At 45.1% G+C, this 12,009-nt stretch overlaps 1 pseudogene; it reads right to left on the reverse strand.

Annotated features, from left to right (window-relative positions):
* Positions 1–9,813: 9,813 nt before the first annotated feature.
* On the reverse strand, positions 9,814–11,480 carry LOC141104716 (homeobox protein OTX1-like; annotated as a pseudogene).
* Positions 11,481–12,009: the final 529 nt, after the last annotated feature.

Here is a 12,009-nt window from a genome sequence, read left to right on the forward strand (position 1 = left end):
TGGATTCCATGGGTGCTGGATCATATTTGACCATATTTAGTTAGTGCTGCCACCTCTGTACACCTTTAGTCACCTGCTGTGCGAAGGATTAGTGTCTCTGACACTCAGGGTCTTCACAGGATTAATCGCCCCAGCCGGAGCTCCTTCACACCGCTGCGCACATATCAGCCACTAGCTCCGCCCCTGTAGGCGGGGAGCTTAACCTTGATTTTGACCCTCTGCAGGTTACTTCTAAGTCTATTACTCAAGTTTCTTATCTGTACATTTGCCGGGTCAAAAAAGCCTTACAAACAGCCTGGCTTCTGTGTTTTTAAATTCAGCACACCTCTCCATGTGGCTCACACAGAACCCTCTCTGCCCTGCACATCCCTATGACAGCAAAGAATTGGGGCAGGGGATGTATACAGCCGCACTAGTCTGGTGGAAACAGCTCCTTCTGAAGCCCTCAAAGCCAAGCCAGCAATCTCCACTCTTCTCATGAGGGAGAGTTGTATCTGTTCTTCTGCTGCAGCCCTCCTCTGCAGGGAGTGAGGTGTCATTTTTGGTTATAATTGGAATTAGATTGCTTGTATCACCACAGGGTGGAACTGTGGATACGGCTATGATAAAAAGTGCCATGTCCTAACTATAATGGAAGATTGGATAGGGATAAAAAAAAAACCTGGACTTTTTAGGCACAGATACAATTTTAGGTTCAGTACAAGTTTTATTGTTTTAATACAAGTTTAAACAGACAAAAAGCATGAATAAGACTGGAGCCTAACAATAGGCAATCCGGTACACCAAGTACAAGTATATATTTATAAAAATAAAATTTAGTGCATTCTATTTACTGACACATAATCACACACATAGGTTGGACTTGATGGACTTGTGTCTTTTTTCAACCTCACCTACTATGTAACTATGTAATTACAGGTACTGAGGTAGCTGGAAATTATGCTTGTTAAGTTAACATTTAAACAGTAGATCACCATTAAATTTTAATGCTATGTCTCTGGATCTGGACGCCCCAATGGGAGCCTGCTGCGTCCAGGGGCCAGAGAAACAATTAGTAAAACATGTATATTCAGTAGGGTTTCAATGGTAAAATAATTCCAGTTCTCATGAATAATGGAAGAACTCATAGTGAAAAATCAGAATACAAATGATTCCTTGGTGTGGCCAAGAAAGGTAAGCCAGAGTAGGCTGAACGTGGCAGTAGAAGAAAAAAGAAAAGAGCTAAGAGAAAAAAAAAAGATTGAAAGGATATGGGGGGGGGGGGGGGGGGGGGACAGCGAGCCTATACCCAGTATCAGCATCACTTTCGGATGTATGAGGGTGCTATTATAGGGATGTTTGGACTCTCAGGTTACATTTACCATTGAGCCTATGCTTTAGTTTGTCTGAAGCAGAGTAATGCCTCCAGATGCTCCAAATAAAAGAAAGCTTGTTTATCTAATACCTTGGCTTGCATTTCTTCCATGAGCATTACATTGTTTATTTCGTTTACCCATTCTACAAGAGATGGGGGAACGGTAGTTTTCCAGTGTCTGGGGATCAACTGTCTCCCTGCACTAAGGAAAAATCTTAGGAGGTTATGTTTTTGTGATTTAATAGTACCAGGGAGTATAGAGAAAAGAGCAATGGTAGGAGAGGGTGTAAGTGGTTTATTGTATATTTATGAGTATATCTGGAAAATTTGTGTCCAAAAAGGGAGAAGCACATCACATTCCCACCAAATGTGAATGTACGTACCTTTTGCTGAGTTACATCTCCAACAAGTATCAGAGGTTGAAGGAAACATAATCCTGAGAGTGGATGGAACTCGATACCACCTTGATACAAGTTTATAGTTTTTTCCTGAGTATAGCTCGGGATGGCTGATTTATGAGTGAAAAGAAAGGCTTTACCCCATTCAGCTTCTGTTATGTCTCTCCCGAGTTCCTCCGACCAAGTTTTAGTGTATTTAGGTAAGGATCCGTGAACACGGTCCAGAACCAATTTGTATATTAATGATAAGGTGTGTCTAGGAGTCTCCGAGAGAGTGCATAATTGCTCGAAACCAGTCAGGGGTCTATCAATTTGTTTGGAGTCGTGGAGTTGTTTACAATAGGAATGCAAGTGTAGATGTGTAAGCCATGTTACCTTAGGGGATATGGTGTTGTGGTTTGTAACAAATGTGCCTAGAGTGTTGTGTACAAATTGTCTGGCTGTGGGCCAGGAAGCTCTATTGCAATCGTCTAGAGCTAGAATAAAGTTGCCTTCGGGGAAGGCAGGGTTGTCAAATAGGGGAGTGAGAGGGCTCGGTTCAGAGGATAAGGAGTAACTCTCCCTCTTACGATACCAGATCGCCAAAGCATCTCTGGTGAGAGGGTACACTCCTGCTAACGATTTGTATGTCAGACCATAGCCCCATATAAGAGCACGAAGATCAATTGAGGCCAAGTCCTGTTCCACAAGGGTGGAGGCTTTGATCAACGGGCGGGGGAACCACTCCAGGATACGGGAGAGTACTGTCGATGTATGATAGAGTTCAAAATCAGGTAGGCCAACTCCTCCCTTAGTGGGAGGGGAGCAAAGGAGTTTATGTTTCAGTCTAGGGTGGTTTCCCTGCCACACAAATCGAATTGCCATGGATCGAAGGGTGCGAAAAAATGCCACGGGAAGGGCAATTAGGAGGGCTTGGTATAAATAAAGCAACTTGGGGAGAATATCCATTTTTAATACGTTCATACGACCAAACCAGGACATTGGTAAGGCCATACGGGTTTCAGTGAGGCGTCTGAGTTTAGTTAATAGTGGGCTGAAGTTAAGGGCGTATATATCTGATGTTCGTTTCGGAATGACTGTTCGCAAGTACGATATGGAGTTTGTCTGCCATTGAAAGGAGAAGTTGACTGAAAGGGAAGAAAGGGTGGTGTGCAACAGGGACAGATTTAATGCCTCTGTTTTAGTGATATTTAATTTGTAATTACTAAAACAGCCAAACCGATCAATCTCAGCTAATATAGATGGTATGCTAATGTGTGGTTGGGTTACATAAAGAAGTAGGTCATCTGCATATAGGAAGTTTACAGTGGGAAGTGGGGGATTGAATACCGTGTATGTTGGGATTAGCTCTGATAGCTTGGGCCAGGTGTTCAATTACCAAGGCGAATAAGAGCGGGGAAAGGGGACAGCCCTGTCTTGTACCGTTGGTAATCGTGAATTTTTCTGATTGGGTGCCATTTACTAGAACTGTAGCCGATGGTTTGGAGTAAAGGAACATAATGCGTGTAAGCATTCTTGGGCCTAGACCCAACTGGGAGAGGGTAACTGATATAAAGGGCCAGCTGACCCTGTCGAAGGCTTTTTCTGCGTCGCATGAAAGTAAGCAGGTCTGTATGTGGTTGCGTTGGGCATACACCATAAGGTGTATAGTTTTGGTGGTGTTGTCACTGGCTTCACGTCCAGGAACAAATCCCACCTGATCTTTATGAATCGCCTCGGGCAGTAAAGGAGATAAGCGATTCGTGAGGATCTTTGCATATAATTTCAAATCTATATTCAAAAGGGAAATTGGTCTATAATTGGGGCATAAGGAGGGATCTTTACCTGGCTTTGGGATAACAACTATTTGGGCTTGAAGCAAAGTAGAGAAAGGAGCAAGATCACCATCAATGGCATTAAAAGCTTTTGCTAATAAAGGTGCTAATTGGAGAGTGAATGTCTTATAGAAACGTGAGGAAAACCCATCAGGGCCGGGGCTCTTTCCGTTTTTAAGATTTTTTATGGCGAGGAGAAAGTCTGTTTCGGAAAGAGCAGACTCCAATTCCTCCGTATCGGATGTTGGGAAGGGTGGGAGTGCCGTTTCCTGTATGTATGAAGGGAGGTCCTGTGAATGAGATGAGAGCGATGAGATTCGTGGGGTAAGATTATATAAAGTAGAATAGTATTGGCGGAATTCTTCGGCTATGGCCGAGTTGTTCAGTAATTTACCTTTAGTAGAGGAGCTAATGAGCTGAATTGGCTTACGGGTTTGTCGGGGTTGGAGTGTACTTGCCAGATGTCTACCACATTTATTGGCTTGGGAATAGTGGACAAATCGCCCTTTATCTCTCGCTACTAAGGAACACTCTGAGAAAATTTGCAAAAGATCTCTCCTAGCATTGGTGAGTTCTAGTAGCACTGTGGCGTCAGGGTTATTTTTGTGTGATTCCTCCAATGTGGCTATGTTGGCAAGAAGACGCATGATATCGTCTGTACGTGCACGTTTAAGCCAAGAGCCGTGTTGAATAAATTTACCCCTGAGCACACATTTAAGTGCTTCCCATTTCGTAAGTGGGTTGGTGGTATCTTGAGCGTGATCAGCTATAAAGTGCTTAATGGTCTGTACAATATCTTGTGTGCAGACTGAGTCAGACAATAGATTGTCATTCAACCTCCAGGAGGTCTGTTTCTTTTGTAAAGGGACGTTTCCTAGTGTCATGTGTATAGGAGCATGGTCAGACCATAGAGTGAGGCCTATGGAGGAGAGGGGAGAGTAATCTAGTAAGGATTGGGAAATGAAAAAGTAGTCCAGTCTACTATAAGTTGAATGTGCTGGGGAATAGTATGTGTAATCTTTAGTGGAGGGGTGTAGTATTCTCCACACGTCCACTAAGGAAAGGTCAGATAAAGTTGTTCGCATTTTGGTCAGAGAAGCTGGGGAGAGTGATGACTTACCGAATGAAGCGTCGAGGCGGGATATCAAGGTGGCATTGAGGTCCCCTCCCAGGATCACGTTGGTTGTACTAAATCTCTTCAAAAGAGAGATCACGGTGGAAAGAAAGCGGTGCTGGTCCTGGTTTGGAGAATAGACATTGATTATAGTATAAATCATATTCATATATGACAGTTTAAAAAATATATATATCGGCCCGATGGATCAACATAAGTATCAAGAACATCTGGTGTGAATGTAGCATGAAATGCAATGGGGACTCCTTTCGATTTTGCTGAAGGGTTGGTGCTATGAAACTAGGTGGGGTATTGTTTGTGGAGCAATTGTGGAATCGCATTCGACCTAAAATGAGTTTCTTGTAGGAGAAGAATTTGGGTGCGAAATTTATGAAAATGATAGAGTAACTTCTCTTCTCCGGGGGGGTTGAAGCCCCTGCAATTTAACAAGGAGACTTTAAGTGAGGTTGGAGCTGACATTGGGAACGTGATTTAGAGGGTGAGCAAGAGTAAATATGGTCGAGGCCCACTGTCCCAAGGGAGAGGGAGGGTAAGGAGAGGGGAAGGGGAGAGCGACATCTTGTGGGGAGAGGATAGAAGGTAAGTATGAGAAACAGAAGAGAGAGAGAATGGTAGAAAATAAAATAGAAAGCAAAGGCCTAGATGGCCGTACTAACAATGTTGAAATCAACATAACAGCTAAAACCGCAGTGGGCGCTGTAAACCCTAAGTGGGGGGGTCGCGGTCAGAGCACAGAGAGGCCCGCACACGTCGGGCAATTTCCATTAATTTTTGTCTACATTCAAGTAGGCTCAGGCCCTGCATTGCCTATTGTATTTTTAAGAACTATTAATGGGTTTCAAAAAGAACCCTATGCAACATAAACTTAATGGCCTGCAGGGACTCATACACAGCTTCTAAATTTGACAGTATTCTACAATAAGGCTGAGGGGGAGGGAAGTATCAAAAAGAAACCTATGGTGGTGATAGGACCACAAGTACAAACATTTATGTTTCTTCCGTAAAAAGAAAACACGCTTCCCATAGAAAAAAGGTAAGACTCATGTACAGAAAATCAAGGTTAGATCACCAATACAATGTCCCAACATAACTGCAAACTGTGAACAGGGACAGCTTCACTGGTCCAGAACCTGTGAAGGAAAAATTTGATTAAACCAGGAATGAGGAACAGAGGGTCATCCATCGGCTGCTGTAGAGGCATTCGATTTAGATCGTTTGCTCTTCTTAGTCTTCTTTTGCCAGCCTGTGGCAGCTTGAAAACCTGGGGTGGCAGCATGAAAAGGCCAGTTCGGTATGGGAATCTGTGGCAACTCAAATGTTCCAAGGAATTTTGGGAGATCACCCAATGTGCGGAATGTTGCTGACTTTCCTTCGTGGGATGCAAAAAGATTGAAAGGGAAACCCCAGCGATATTTTATCTGCTTTGCTTGAAGGGCACTTGTGAGGGGTTTCAGGGCTCTCCGCATGTCGAGTGTCAGTTTGGAGACATCTGGGAGTAAAGACACTGGGGTCTCATTGAAGTAAATGGCATCTTGAATTCTTGCCGCTTTCATGATTGCGTCTTTAACCGCATAGAAGTGTACTCTGCAGATGACATCTCTGGGATGCTCCAGGTTAGGGTTCTTAGGGCCAAGGGCTCTGTGAACACGGTCTAACTCTAGAGGTGCATCTTTATCCTTGTGGAGCAGGTTGTTAAATATAGCAATGACTGCAGGGGCTAAGTCTGTGGTTTCTAACGACTCTGGTAAGCCGCGGATACGTATGCTGGGACCAATCCTATTTAATTTGTTCATAAACGATCTGGAGGATGGGATAAACAGTTCAATCTCTGTATTTGCAGATGATACTAAGCTAAGCAGGGCAATAACTTCTCCGCAGGATGTGGAAACCTTGCAAAAAGACCTGAACAAATTAATGGGGTGGGCGACTACATGGCAAATGAGGTTCAATATAGAAAAATGTAAAATAATGCATTTGGGTGGCAAAAATATGAATGCAATCTATACACTGGGGGGAGAACCTCTGGGGGAATCTAGGATGGAAAAGGACCTGGGGGTCCTAGTAGATGATAGGCTCAGCAATGGCAGGCAATGCCAAGCTGCTGCTAACAAAGCAAACAGAATATTGGCATGCATTAAAAGGGGGATGAACTCCAGAGATAAAACGATAATTCTCCCGCTCTACAAGACTCTGGTCCGGCCGCACCTAGAGTATGCGGTCCAGTTCTGGGCACCAGTCCTCAGGAAGGATGTACTGGAAATGGAGCGAGTACAAAGAAGGGCAACAAAGCTAATAAAGGGTCTGGAGGATCTTAGTTATGAGGAAAGGTTGCGAGCACTGAACTTATTCTCTCTGGAGAAGAGACGCTTGAGAGGGGATATGATTTCAATTTACAAATACCGGACTGGTGACCCCACAATAGGGATAAAACTTTTTCGCAGAAGAGAGTTTAACAAGATTCGTGGCCACTCATTAAAATTAGAAGAAAAGAGGTTTAACCTTAAACTACGTAGAGGGTTCTTTACTGTAAGAGCGGCAAGGATGTGGAATTTCCTTCCACAGGTGGTGGTCTCAGCGGGGAGCATTGATAGCTTCAAGAAACTATTAGATAAGCACCTGAATGACCACAACATACAGGGATATACAATGTAATACTGACACATAATCACACACATAGGTTGGACTTGATGGACTTGTGTCTTTTTTCAACCTCACCTACTATGTAACTATGTATGTTATTACGTCAGGCTCTATTTTCCTGGTCGTCCTGGTGGTACATTAGTTGCTGGATCTGTAGTGTGTGTTCATGCAGGATGACTTCATGTGCTTGGAGTGTGGATGTGTTCTCCTCCACATCGTGCTCCACTTCTTCCAGCCTGTTTGTTACATCTTTGCGTAACTCAGTGATTTCCTGCTTGTATGAACGCTCAAGTCTCTGTACATAGGTTTCAAAGTCATGCTTGGTAGGGAGGGCCTTAATGTAGGCTTCCATGTCCCATCCACCATAAGATCTGTGTGAGTCTGGGGAATGGCAGGCCGAACGAACCGAGCCGTTATCAGAGTCCGGAGGGGACCTGGCACGCTGTCTGGTCTTCATATGAGATGTGGAGCGCTGTGAAGCAGCTCCCTGTGAGACCGCGTGTGTGCCTGAGGTCCGGGCAGGCGCCATCTTGGATGAGGGGGGGTCGCGCTGTGTCTGTCCCAAACGGGTGAAAAAGCGATCAATATCACCCTTGCTGTGTGGTTCGGGAGTGCGGTGTCCCTCTCCCCCTCCTTTCTTCCCCATTACCGACCTGTTTGTGGTGTCTAGAAAGGGCTGAGAGCCTTGTTCGTTCCGACGTGTGCGGGAGCTCCAGGCAAACATGTCCTGCTACTCCATACGCTAGGCCACACCCCCCAGATACACAATTTTAATAAAACATAATCAGTTTATTACAAAAAAAAAAATTAAAAACAATCACATCTCATAAAATAGCACATGAAACACATATTGCCTAAAAGGTATTTGTATCCAATACCACTATAATCACCGCAACCTTGTTCTGGTAGGTATCGCACGTCCATGTGGAACGATAATCAGTGTCCAGTCAGGCTTGGTGTAAATGGATATGATATACAGTTGCTCTACATGTTGTGCTCTTCAGCGCTTCCTCAGGAGCTTAGGCTAGTGTTCTAAATGGACAAAACACATCATTCAGAAATAATAATCATAATAACAATTACTGCTACAGATTATCACGTCAATATCAAACATGGCATATTAAGACATATATCCGGCTGATACCAGACCACCTACACATTGCACCAATGGACCCCTGGAGCAGACCACAGCTATGGGGACACACATAAGGCAGAAGGCAGCCACACACATATAGTATAATGAAATAAACCAAGAGAGTGCAGCCTTAGGTGAAAATATATCATGAAGCTTGTCAACAATATTAAAGCTTTTTTTTTTTTTTTTTTTTTTTTTTTTTTTGCTGATCCATTAGTCTTATGTTTTATTATTATGGGAAGAGGGGGTATGCAGATACGTAGGGGTGATGTGAAATACCATTTTTATTTTCAGTTTACAAGCATTTGTTTTTTTTTTCTTCCACTTACACAGGGACAAACAGATCCGAATCTTCAGTGACACAAATGAGGCAAGTGCTGGATGGAGACATCGATTAAATAGTGAGGCCAATTCAACTAAAGAGGCGATACAGAATGGGGTGATCTACTAGATACAATGTGCAATACACAGAGAACAGGCTGCAGAGGAGGCAGGGCTGGGAAGAGCCTCACAGTTCACTAAAGTAAAGGAGGGGTTCCCGTACTTTCTGCGCTACTTCCTAGTGAATTGCTCAGATATGGCTGCCTCCATGTCAGTGTGGGTACCAGCATCCTCGGCAGCAGGGAGGATGCCTTATTTTTGAGGGGATGGGGGCTAGGGGGAGGGCGGGGTGGTAACAAAATTCAGTGCGTCATATGCATCCATTTTGCAGGAAGTCTCTAGTGTAATTTTCTTTGTAATAGATCTTTGTGGTGGGAAGGGTGCAGTGGCTTGTTCTGCAAACCCCCAAGTCTCATATCATGAATTTGGTTTCTCCGGAAAAAAAGGGGGAGGGGCTTGGGTTAGGTGATATTAATTTGAAACAATATAATTAACTAAAAATAAAGCGGGTCCTAGAAACGGACCTAATATTCACACATTCCAGCTGCCACACGCAGCAAGAGGATACAAGTCCCATAGAAGGTACCTTGGGAGACAAAGCACTGTGTACAGGTTCTGATGCAGATGGGTTGGTTGAGGTTCCTTCCATCTATATATACTTAGGTTTGATGGTGGAGCTTTGGGTTAAAAGTAAAATGTAGAAGTGGTACATGGAAGGACTTATTCCAATACTGTCTGTAGAAACCACAGTCCACATCCCAGGTTCAGACAGCGAATAAATTAATCACTTTGCAAGTGTCCAGGCACAAGTTAAATGACACTGAAGGGTCTGTCCCTCCATCAGACTCCAACTATTGCCTTCAGTTCTTTGTTGACATCATCCGACACCTCTAAAGGGCGCTCCTTCCCATGCACATGCTGTAGGGTTTCCATGACTGGTGTGCTTGGCTCTCATCTCACAAGACCTGGAACCTCCAGATGCCTGATCTTTATAGTCCAGACAGTCAGTGGAGTTAAAGTTAAGTTTCCAGGAGGAGGCAGCTGTCTGGTCCTTGTAGTCCAGGCAGTCAGAGGAATTGAATGGTAGTCCTGTGCTGGCATAGCCCTGGTAATGGTGGTGGTGATGGTGGTGGCTGGAGGACTGGCCCAGGTGATGGTGATGATGGTGGTGGCTGGACATGGAGGATGGGGCCATAGGACTAAGCTGGTGGGGGTGGTGGTGAGAGTGCATCGGTGCCAGGTAGGAACTACAATCCACTCCTCCAAAGTAGGAGGAAGATGGGGCAGGGTAGCCCTGAGTATACCCTGCAGCTTGACTGTAGGACATAGGATAGGAAGCCGCAGAAGAAGAGCCGGTGTTCTGCTGAGAAAGTTCTGTTCGGCGGTTAAGTTCCCCCCTCTACTGCGCAGGTAATAGCCGAAGCGGAATAGCTGAAAATCAGCTGTACACGGCGCTTGTAAGGGGGCCCCTCGCCACGCTTCGGGCACGGCCTCGCTTCGCTCGGCTCTTTTAGATTCCCCCTCTAGGTCCACTTGGATGGTGGGGAAGGAACCTGGACCCAGAGTGCAGGCGCCGTGTACAGCTGATTGAAGCGTTTGAGCTTCGGCTATCTCTGGCGGCTGACAGTGGTCCGTACTGCGCAGGCGCTGAGCCTGCGCAGTACAGGGGGGGGAACTTATCCGCCAAGGGAACATTCTCGGCAAGACACCGGAGCACTGCATGCAGGAGGCGCTTCCGGGTCCTAGTGGGTCGGGCGCGGGGCCAGTGACTGGGGAGATAGAGGCGGGGCTCCAGATGGAGGAGGCTATGGGAGTACTTCCATTCAGTGCTGCTCCTAGGCTGGGATTCCCGGAGGAGTTGGAGCTGGAAGATGAGAAGGAGGAGGAAGAGCCGGAACTGGACACTGCGGGAGGGGTGAACTGACCACTGCTCTCCAATCCTGAGCTTTCTCGGGCGGGGCTGCACTTCTTCTTGGCCGGCCGGCTCTTGGCCCCCACGCTGCTGTTCTGCTGTTGCTGCTGCTGCCAGCACTTGGCTCGGCAGTTCTTAAACCAGACCTGAACGCGGGACTACGGTAGGTTGATCTTTAGGGCCACCTCCTCCCGTGGAAGATGTCCGGGTATCTGGTCTTGGCAAACAGCGCCTCCAGTATGTCCAACTGGGAGCGTGTGAAGGTGGTGCGCTCCCGGCGCTGCTTCCGAGGGGTGGCTGGGTACCTCACAGATGGGTGCAGCAGATCCATCGCTGATCCTGTGAGCCCCAATCCATTCATGGTATAGGGGGGCTGTTTGAGGTATGATATCATGCTAACAGCTGGGCGAGAGTCCCGATTAATCCATATACTCAGTTTGCTTTCCTTGTTTTGTCTTCACCCCGATAAAACTCCTTTTCTTTTTTTGTTCTTCTTGTCCACCAAGTAGATCTTTCTAAAACTTGTCGGAAGAGTAGTTGTCGTACGCCGGGCGCTTTAGGTGATTGGAAATGTGGATTGATGAAGATTGATCAACAATATTAAAGATTAAATTTGGCATAGGATACAGATGTATAAGTGAAATAAAGCTAATATATAGAATGCAAACTTACAAGATACGATAAAAGCATGGTCTCACAAGCTATGCAGGTAAGCTGGCCAGGAGAACACAACGGACAGTAAGGAAGGTGGGAAGTATAGTATGTATCACTACTTCCACACTGTATTTAGAAAAAAATATGATGTATACAGTATAATGATATAGGTAAGGTTGCAAGATCTGTAGAACCAAGGGTTAGAGGGAATGTAACACACTCACCCAGGAACATTAATAGTCACCAAAGGTTCCCTCATAAATAATAAACATTTGCCAACAATGCTAACAATCAATACCCCAAGAATAAGTAAGGTATATGTTTTCTCGAGGTATTAAATGAAGGCAACTTCCCTGTTGTAATTTATTTATTTTATTTATTTCAGTTACTTATATAGCGCCGTCAATTTACGCAGCGCTTTACATATACATTATACATTCACATCAGTCCCTACCCTCAAGGAGCTTACAATCTAAGGTCCCTAACTCACATTCATACATATACTAGGGACAATTTAGACAGGATCCAATTAACATACAAGCATGTCTTTGGAGTGTGGGAGGAAACCGGAGTACCCGGAGGAAAC

This window comes from Aquarana catesbeiana, linkage group LG01, assembly GCF_042186555.1.
Source record: "Aquarana catesbeiana isolate 2022-GZ linkage group LG01, ASM4218655v1, whole genome shotgun sequence".
NCBI lineage: Eukaryota > Metazoa > Chordata > Amphibia > Anura > Ranidae > Aquarana > Aquarana catesbeiana.